The 10576-nt window shown below is 52.5% G+C and overlaps 1 pseudogene; it reads left to right on the forward strand.

The window, feature by feature from the left end:
- The first annotated feature begins 271 nt into the window (after positions 1 to 271).
- On the forward strand, positions 272 to 1257 carry LOC139235457 (histone-lysine N-methyltransferase PRDM9-like; annotated as a pseudogene).
- The last annotated feature ends 9319 nt before the right edge of the window (positions 1258 to 10576 follow it).

A 10576-nucleotide genomic window follows, 5' to 3' on the forward strand; every position in this document is an offset into this window, starting at 1 on the left:
ATCCTGAATTTGTGTCTTGTACCGACAGTGATGAGTTTTGTTATCTCCTTTTACAGCGTATTAGAAGGGGAGATTTTCAGACAGGAAACCCAAACAAACATCGTGTCAAGATCTGATGGAGTCAATCGATTCATCAGGACCCGAATATCATCGGCCTTTGAAAGTGGAAGGAGAAATGTTTGGTGTTCTGTCTGTGCGAAAAGATTTCAAATATCTGTGTGACTGGAAAAGCACCGAGACACACATACCCGAGTGAGTATTCCAGTGCACTGCCTGTGGAAAGAGCTTTAACCAGTTACACAGCCTGAAGAAACATCGCACCATTCACAGCGAGGAGAAACTGTAAACGTGTTGTGTGTGTGGGCGAGGCTTCAACTGATCGTCCAACCTGGAGAGTCACAAGGATACCCGCACCATGGAGAAACCGTGGAAATGTGGGGACTGTGGAAAGGGATTCAGATCACCATCTGTCCTGGAAATTCATCAACACAGTCACACTGGGGAGAGACCGTTCACCTGCTGTGAGTGTGGGAAGCGATTCACTCAGTCATCCGACCTGCTGAAACAACAGCGAGTTCACACTGGGGAGAGGCCGTTCACCTGCTCGGAGTGTGGGAAGAGATTCACTTGTTCATCCAACCTGCTGGCACACCAGCGAGTTCACACTGGGGAGAGGCCGTTCACCTGCTGTGAATGTGGGAAGGGGTTCACTTTTTCATCCAACCTGCTGACACACCATGAGTTCACACTGGGGAGAGGCCGTTCTCCTGCTCTGAGTGTGGGAAGGGATTCACTCGGCCATCCATCCTGCTGACACACCAGCGAGTTCACACTGGGGAGAGGCCGTTCACTTGCTCTGCGTGTGGGAAGGGATTCACTCAGTCATCCCACCTGCAGTCACACCAGCGAGTACACACTGAGGAGAGGCCGTTCACCTGCTCGGAGTGTGGGAAGGGCTTCACTTGTTCATCCAACTTGCTGGCACACCAGCAATTTCACACTGAGGAGAGGCCGTTCACCTGCTATGAGTGTGGGAAGGGATTCACTTGTTCCCCCAACCTGCTGACACACCAGCGAGTTCACACAGGGGAGAGGCCATTCACCTGCTCGGAGTGTGGGAAGGGATTCAATCAGTCATCCAACCTGCTCAGACACCAGCGAGTACACACTGGGGAGAGGCCGTTCACCTGTTCGGAGTGCGGGACGGGATTCACTCAAGCATCCCAGCTGCTGAAACACCAGCGAGTTCACAAGTGACTGCAGGAGTTGGATTCTGCTCTTATTGAGGCTGTTAATCACATCCCGACTGAACCATGTTCATTCTGACAGTTGTGGTTTGTCTCTGTTGATGTTAATAACCCTGTAACTGGGCTGGACTTTAATATTCTGGATATATTGCTGATTGTGTTCTCGGGCCTGCAGTGTCCATTTAAGAAACATTGTGGGTTATCTTTCCCCTTAATTCAGCAATTCTCAACAGAAATTTACTTTGCAATAAAATTATGAACTTTTAATTTAACCCTAACTTGATCTTTGGTACAAAATCTACAATAGTATGTGAAAGTTTCCACTGAATAAAATCTCCAATTGGAAAGAGCTTGCTGACAATTCTTAATGCCTTGCTCATGACACACAGTGGCCCCTCCATTTCCACCAGAAAGAAGGGGAATGGGAATTGGTGGGGAATCAGTGTACCCAAATGTTGTTGTTCCCATCTGGGTGTATCAATCCTCTCGGCACGAGAATGGAGACAAGTCCAGACCAAAACTGTGCACAGTAGCCCAGGTGTGGTCTTACAGTTGTAGCAGGACTTCCCTACTTTTAGACTCCATCCCCTTTACAATAAAGGCCAGCATTCAGTTTGCCTTCCTGTTTATTGCTGTACCTGCATGCAAACATTTTGAGTTTCATGTACAAGAATCCCCAGATCTCTCTGGATAACAGCATTTTATAATCGTCCACATCTAAATAATAATTTGCTTTTTTTTTCCTACCAAAGGAAATCACCTGATATTTTACCACATTATAGTCCACCTGCCAGATTTTTGCCCACTCATTGAACCTATCTATATCGCTTTGTAGATTCTTTGCGTCCTCCTCACAACTTGCTTTCCCACCTACCTTTGTACCATCGGAAAATTTGGCTATGTTACACTCGGTCCCTTCATCCAAGTCATTAATATAAATTGTAATTAGTTGAGGCCCCAGTACTTAACTCTGCGGCACCCCACTAGTTACTGTTTGCCAACCTGAAAATGACCCATTTATCCGGACTCTCTGTTTTCTGTTAGTTCAACAATCCTCTATCCATGCTGATATATTACACACATCCCAGTGAGCTCTTAGCATGTGCAGTAATATTTTGTGTGGCACCTTATTGAATGCTTTCTGGAAATCAAAATATACAACATCAAGTGATTCTCCCTTTTCCACTCTGCTCGTTACATCCTTAAACAACTACAGCAAATTTGTCAAACATGATTTCCCTTTCATAAAACCATGCTAACTCTGCCTAACTGCAGTATGGTTTTCTAAATGTCCTGCTAGTACTTCCTAAATGATGAACTCGAGTATTTTCCCACTGACAGATGGTAGGCTAACTGATGTATAGTTTCCTGCTCTCTGTCTCCCTCCTTACTTGAATAGGCATGTTACATTTGCAGTTTTCCAGTCCACTGGGACCTCTCCAGAATTCAGGGAATTTTGGTGGATTACAACCAATGCATGCACTATCTCTGCAACTAATTATTTTAAGACCTGAGGATGCATGCCATCAGGTCCAGAGGACTTGTCCACCTTTAGTCACATTAGTTTGATTAGCACTTTATCTGTAGGGATAGTGATTGTTTTAAGTCATCCACCCCAACTCCCCCTCCGCAATAGCTCCTTGGTTAGCAACTGTTGGGATGTTTTTAGTGTCCTCTACCGTGAAGCCTAATACAAAATATTCGTTCAAAATCTCTGGTATTTCCGTGTTTCCCATTAGCAATTCTCCAATGTCATCCTCTAAGCGAGCAATGTTTACTTTCGATAATTGTTTCCTTTTTATATCCCTGTAGAAGCTCTTACTGTCTGTTTTTATATTTCTTGCTAGTTTGTTCTCATCTGCTATCTTCTCTATCTTTTTCATTTTTTCGTCATCCTTTGCAGGTTTCTAAAAATTTCCAATCCTCTGGCCTTCCACTGTCCTTCACAACATTATCTGCCATTTTTTCCAATTTGATACCATCCTTTACTTCCATGATGACACTTGTTGCACACGTGATTGACCAGGACACGAGAAGTGTGGTTGTTCCACAACGACAGGGTTTCATCTGTTTCAACAGAAACAACTACACTGTGTTATTTCCAGAAATAATCCCCGCTGTCTGGCCTGAATGAATCCATGTCACAACCAAATGTAGCAATGTTTCCTCCACCTCACAGAGTTCCATCTGTTTAAAGCCACAACAGAAATGTCCCGTTTCCTCCTGGAGTTTGAGGGACATCAGCTTTAACAATGGGGCAGAGTTTCAGCCAATGAGCGAGATCCAGACCCAGCCCCGCCCACTGGGGGCTGCAAGCCTCACCTCTCGCACACTGTGATTGGTTGGAGGATCAACCGCCTGCCTGGTCCTCCAGCCCCGCCCCCACTCTCCCTATTGATCAGGAGCTGCCGTCAATCAGCCAGGCAGTGTGAGCTGAGCATGCACAGTGGGTGATTCAGCAGGTGAGAGATGGGCGGAGGGAGGGAGCGGGTTAATAAAGAACGCGCTTATTTGTACTGCCAAAATGGCCGCCACGCCGCACACTTTGTCTATGATTGGTCCCTTGGAGGATAAGCCACACCCTGAGATTTCACTGGAATGTGTAACTGGAACCGCCCATCCCAAGGTCTCACTGACTTTGCAAATTGTAACTTGATCCACTTTGACTTCCTGAAGCGACAGAGGACCGAGCTCCCCAAAAGATAGCAAGGGACAGCCAAAGTACCTTGCCTCCATCCCAATGCATGCCTCCCCCAGCCAAAGTGCTTTACCCCAGTCCCAGTGCATGCCTCCCTTGGTCAAAGTGCATTACCCTAGTTCCAGTACATGCCTCCCCTAGTCAAAGTGCTTTACCTCAGTCCCAAGATATGCCTCCCCCAGCGGAATGCCTTACGCCAGTCCCAGTGCATGCCTCACCCAGCAGAAGTGCCTGACACTAGTCCCATTGCATTTCTCCTCCCGCCAAAGTGTCTTACCACCGTCCAAGTATATGCCTCCCACAGCCAAAGTGCCTTACCCCAGTACCAGTATAAGCCTCCCCCAGCCGAAGTGGCTTAACTCAGTCCTAGTAAATGCCTCCCCCAGCCGAAGTGCCGTACCCCAGTCGCAGTGCATGCCTCCCCAGCCAAAGTGCCTTACCCCAGTCAGAGTGCATGCCTCCCCCAGCCGAGGTGCCGTACCCCAGTCCCAGTGCAACCCTCCCCCAGCTGTAGTGCCTTACCCCAGTCCCAGGGCATGCCTCCTCCAGCTGAAGTGCCTTCCCCAGTTCTAGTGCAACCCTCCCCCAGCTGTAGTGCCTTACCCCAGTCAGAGTGCATGCCTCCCCCAGCCGAAGTGCCGTACCCCAGTCCCAGTGCAACCCTCCCCCAGCTGTAGTGCCTTACCCCAGTTCCAGTGCATGCCTCCTCCAGCCGACGTGCCTTACCCAAGTCCCAGTGTAGGCCTCCCACAGCCGAAGTGCCCATCCCTAGTCCCATTGCATTTCTCACCCCGCCGAAGTGTCTTAGCACTGTCCCAGTATATGCCTCCCCCAGGAAAAGTGCCTTACCCCAGTTCCAGTGCAGGCATCCCCCACTCGAAGTGCGTTACCCCAGTCCCAGTCCATGACTCCCCCAGCCGAAGTGCCTTACCCCAGTCCCAGTGCAGGCCTCTCCCACTCGAAGTGCCTTACGCCAGTCCCAGTTCATGCCTCCCACAGCCGAAGTGCCTTTCCCCAGTTAGAGTGCATGCCTCCCCCAGCCGAAGTGGCTGAATCCAGTCCCATTGCATTTCTCCCTCATCCGAATTGTCTTACTACAGTCCCAGTACATGCTCCCACTGCCGAAGTGCCTTACCCCAGTACCAGTATAAACATCCCCCAGCAAAAGTGCCTTACCTCGGTCCCAGTGCAAGCCTCCCCCAACCGAAGACACATACTCCCCGGTCCCGTATATGCCTCTCCCAGCTAACGTGCCTTAACCCAGTCCCAGTACATGCCTCCCCGAGCCGAAGTGCCTTACCCTAATCCCAGTATATGCCTTCCCCAGCCAAAGTGCCTTACCCTAGTCCCAGTGCATGCCTCCCCCTGCCAAAGTGCCTTATCCCTGTGCCAGTGTTAGCATCCCCCAGTTGAATTGGCTTGCCCCAGTGCCAGTGTATACCTCCCTCAGTTGAAGCACCTTACCCCAGTCCAGTGTATCCCTGCCCCAGTTAAGTGCCTTACCCCAGACCCAGTATATGCCTCCCCCAGCCGAAGTGCCTTACCCCAGTCTCAGTATATGCCTACCCCAGCCGAAGAGCCTTAACCCAGTCCCAGTACATGCGTCCCCAAGCCGAAGCGCCTTACCAAAGTTCAATTGCATGCCTCTCCCAGCTGTGGTGCCTTACCCAAGTCACAGTATGTGCCTCCCCCAGCAGAAGTGCCTGACCCCATTCCCAGTGTAGGCCTCCGCCAGCTGAAGTGCCTGACCCCAGTCCCAGTACAGGCCTCCCCCAGCCGAAGTGCCTCACCCCAGTCCCACTGCATGCCTCCCCCAGCCGAAGTGTCTTACCCCAGTTAGAGTGCATGCCTCCCCCAGCTGAAGTGTCTTACCCCAGTCACAACATATGCCTCCCCCAGCCGAAGTGCCTTATCCCAGTCACAGTGCATGCCTCCGCCAACCGAAGTGCCTTATCCCAGTCACAGTGCATGCCTCCCCCAGCCGAAGTGCCTTAACGCAGTCCAAGTGAATGCCTCCCCCAGCTGACGTACCTTACCCCAGTACCAGTTTATCCCTCCCTCAGTTGAAGTGCCTTACCCCAGTCCCAGTGCATGCCTCCACCAGTTGAAGTGCCTTAGCCCAGTCCCAGTGTTAGCATCCCCCAGTTGAAGTGCCTTACCACAGTCCCAGTGTATCCCTCCACCAGTTGAAGTGCATTATCGTAGTCCCAGTGCATGTTTCTCCCAGCCGAAGTGCTTTACCCAAGTCACAATATATGCCTCCCCCAGCCGAAGTAGCGTTTCTCAGTGCAAATGCATGCCTCCGTCAGCCAAAGTACCCTCCCCAGTCCCAGTATATGCGTCCCCCAGCCAAAGTGCTTACCCCATCTCAGTGTATCCCTCCCCAGATGAAGTGCCTTACCCCAGTCCCAATGCATGCCCCTCCCAGTTGAAATGCCTAACCGCAGTCCAAGTGTATGCCTCCACCAGTTGAAGTGCCTTACTCCAGTCCGAGTGCACACCTCTGCCAGCCGAAGTCCCTTACACCCGTGCCAGTGCATGCCTCTCCCAGCCAAAATGCCTTGTCCCAGTCCCAGTATATGCCTCCACCAACCAAGGTGCCTTAAACCAGTCGCAGTTTATGCCTATCCCAGCCAAAGTGCCTTACCCAGTCCAAGTGCACACCTCCCCCAACCAAAGTGCCTTACCCCAGTCCCAGTGCATGCCTCCCCCAGCCGAAGTGCCTTGCCACAGTATGAGTGCATGCCACCTCCAGCCAATGTATTTTACCCCAGTCGCAGTGCATGCCTTGCCCAGCCGAAATGCCTTACCCACATCCCAGTGCAAGCCTCCCCCAACCGAAGTACCCTACCCCAGTCCCTGTATATTCTCCACCAGCCGATGTGCCTTACCCTAGTCCCAGTGCATGCCAACCCCAACCGTAGTGCCTTACCCCAATCCCAGTGTATCCCTCCCCCAGTTGAAGTGCCCTTAGCCCAGTCCCAGTTTATGCCTCCCCCATTTGAAGTGTCTTATTCCACACCCAGTGTAGCCCTCCCTCAGTTGAAGTGCCTTTCCTCCAGTCCCAGGGAATCCCTCCCCCAGTTGAAGTGCCTTACCCCGGTCCAGTGTATCCCTGCCCCAGTTGAAGTGCCTTACCACAGTCCGAGTATATGCGTCCCCCAGCCATAGTGCCTTACCCCAGTCCCAGGGTATCCCTCCGCAGCTGAAGTGCCTGAGCCCAGTCCCGGTGTAAGCCTCCCGCAGTTGAAGTGCCTTATTCAGGAGCCACTGTACCCCTCCCACAGTTGAAGTGCCTTTCCTTCAGTGCCAGGGCATCCCTCCCCCAGTTGAACTGCCTTACCCCAGATCCAGTGTATCCCTCCATCAGTTGAAGTGTCTTACTCCAGTCCCAGTGTTAGCATCCCCCAGTTGAAGTGCCTTACCCCAGTGCCAGTGTATCCCTCCCTCAGTTGAAGTGCCTTACCCCGGTCCAGTGTATCCCTGCCCCAGTTGAAGTGCCTTACCCCAGTCCCAGTATATGCGTCCCCCATCCGTAGTGCCTTAACCCAGTCCCACGGTATCCCTCCCCAGCTGAAGTGCCTTAGCCCAGTCCCGGTGTAAGCCTCCCGCAGTTGAAGTGCCTTATTCCAGACCCAGTGTATCCCTCCCACAGTTGAAGTGCCTTTCCTCCAGTCACAGTGAATCGCTCCCCAGCCAAAATTTCTTACTCCAGTCCCAGTATATGCCTTCACCAGTTGAAGTGTCTTACTCCAGTCCAAGTGTTAGCATCCCCCAGTTGAAGTGCCTTATCCCTGTGCCAGTTTATCCCTTCCTCAGTTGAAGTGCCTTACCCCGGTCCAGTGTATCCCTGCCCCAGTTGAAGTGCTTTCCCCCGGTCCAGTGTATCCCTGCCCCAGTTGAAGTGCCTTACCCCAGTGCCAGTGTATCCCTCCCACAGTTGAATTGCCTTTCCTCCAGTCACAGTGTATCGCTCCCCAGCCAAAGTTTCTTACTCCAGTCCCAGTATATGCCTCCCTCAGTTGAAGTGCCTTACCCCGGTCCAGTGTATGCCTGCCCCAGTTGGAGTGCCTTACCCCAGTCCCAGTATATGCGTCCTTCAGCCGTAGAGCCTAACCCCAGTCCCAGGATATCCTTCCCCAGCTGAAGTGCCTTAACCCAGTCCCGGTGTAAGCCGCCCGCAGTTGAAGTGCCTTATTCCAGAGCTAGTGTATCCCACCCACAGTTGAAGTGCCTTTCCACTAGTCACAGTTTATCGCTCCCCAGCCGATGTTTCTTACTCCAGTCCCAGTGTATGCCTCTCCCAGTTGAAGTGCCTTACCCCAGTGCCAGTTTATCCCTCCCCCAGTTGAAGTGCCTTACCCCAGTCCCAGTATATGCCTTCCCCAGCCGTAGTGCCTTCCCACAGTTCCAGCGCATGCTTCCCCCAGTTGAAGTGCATTGTTCCAGTCCCAGTGTATCCCTCCCACAGTTGAGGTGCGTTACCACCGTCCTACTGCAACCCTTCATCAGATGAAGTGCCTTACCCCAGTCCCAGTGCATGCCTCTCCCAGTTGAAATGCCCAACCGCAGTCCCAGTGTTTGCCTCCACCAGTAGAAGAGCCTTACTCCAGTTCGAGTGCACACCTCTGCCAGCCGAAATCTCTTACACCCGTGCCAGTGCATGCCTCTCCCAGCCAAAGTACCTTGTCCCAGTCCCAGTATATGCCTCCACCAACCAAAGTGCCTTAAACCAGTCGCGGTTTATGCCTCCCCCAGCCAAAGTGCCTTACCACAATCCCAGTGTATCCCTCCCCCAGTTGAAGTGCCCCTAGCCCAGTCCCAGTTTATGCCTCCCACATTTGAACTGTCTTATTCCAGTCCCAGTGTTGCCCTCCCACAGTTGAAGTTCCTTTCCTCCACGCCCAGGGAATCCCTCCCCCAGTTGAAGTGCCTTAACCCAGTTCCGCTGTAAGCCTCCCGCAGTTGAAGTGCCTTAGTCCAGAGCCAGTGTATCCCTCCCACAGTTGAAGTGCCTTTCCTCTAGTCATAGTGTATCGCTCCCCAGCCGAAGTTCCTTACTCCAGTCCCAGTGTAAGCCTCTCCCAGTTGAAGTGCGTTACCCCAATGCCAGATTATCACTCCCCGAGTTGAAGTTCCTTTCCGCAGTCCCAGTATATGCTTCCCCCAGTTGAAGTGCATTGTTCCAGTCCCAGTGTATCCCTCCCACAGTTGAAGTGCGTTACCCCAGTCCTACTGTAACCCTTCACCAGATGAAGTGCCTTACCCCAGTCCCAGTGCATGCCTCTCCCAGTTGAAATGCCAACCGCAGTCCCAGTGTTTGCTTCCACCAGTTGAAGTGCCTTCCTCCAGTTCGAGTGGACACCTCTGCCAGCCGAAATCCATTACACCCGTGCCAGTGCATGCCTCTCCCAGCCAAAGTACCTTGTCCCAGTCCCAGTATATGCCTCCACCAACCAAAGCGCCTTAAACCAGTCGCTGTTTATGCCTATCCCAGCCAAAGTGCCTTAACCCAGTCCCAGTGCACAACTACCGCAGCCGAAATGCCTTACCCCAGTCCCAGTGCACACCTCCCCCAGCCGAAGTGCCTTACCCCAGTCCCAGTGCACACCTCCCCCAGCTGAAGTGCCTTGCCACACTGTGAGTGCATGCCACCCCAAGCCAAAGTATTTTACCCCAGTCGCAGTGCATGCTTTGCCCAGCCAAAATGCCTTACCCACATCACAGTGCATGCCTCCCCCAGCCGAAGTACCCTACCCCAGTCCCAGTATATTCTCCACCAGCTGAAGTGCCGTACCCTAGTCCCAGTGCATGCCTCCTCCAACCATAGTGCCTTACCCCAATCCCAGTGTATCCCTCCCACAGTTGAAGTGCCCGTAGCCCAGTCCCAGTTTATGCCTCCCCCATTTGAAATGTCTTATTCCAGTCCCAGTGTCGCCCTCCCACAGTTGAAGTTCCTTTCTTCCACTCCCAGGGAATCCCTCCCCCAGTTGAAGTGCCTTACCCCAGTGCCAGTGTATCCCTCCACCAATTGAAGTGTCTTACCCCGGTCCAGTGTATCCCTGCCCCAGTTAAAGTGCCTTACCCCAGTCCCAGTATACGCATCCTTCAGCCGTAGTGCCTTACCCCAGTCCCAGGATATCCCTCCCCAGCTGAAGTGCCTTAACCCAGTCCCGGTGTAAGCCTCCTGCAGGTGAAGTGCCATATTCCAGAGCCAGTGTATCCCTCCCACAGTTGAAGTGCCTTTCCTCTAATCACAGTGTATCGCTCCCAAGCCGAAATTTCTTACTCCAGTCCCAGTGTATGCCACTCCCAGTTGAAGTGCCTTACCCCAGTCTCAGTATATGCCTCCCCCAGCCGTAGTGCCTTACCCCAGTCCCAGTGCATGCCTCCTCAGCCAAAGTGCCCGACCCCAATCCCAGTCTATGTCTCCCCCAACTGTCGTGCCTTACCTCAGTCCCAGTATATCCCTCCCCCAGTTGAAGTGCCTTCCCCCAGTCCCAGTGCATGCCTCCCCCAGTTGAAGTGCATTGTTCCAGTCCCAGTGTATCCCTCACACAGTTGAAGTGCGTTACCCCAGCCCCACTGTATCCCTCCCCAGATGAAGTGCCTTACCACAGTCCCAGTGCAT

This window comes from Pristiophorus japonicus, chromosome 23 (genome assembly GCF_044704955.1).
Source record: "Pristiophorus japonicus isolate sPriJap1 chromosome 23, sPriJap1.hap1, whole genome shotgun sequence".
In the NCBI taxonomy this organism is placed as follows: domain Eukaryota; kingdom Metazoa; phylum Chordata; class Chondrichthyes; family Pristiophoridae; genus Pristiophorus; species Pristiophorus japonicus.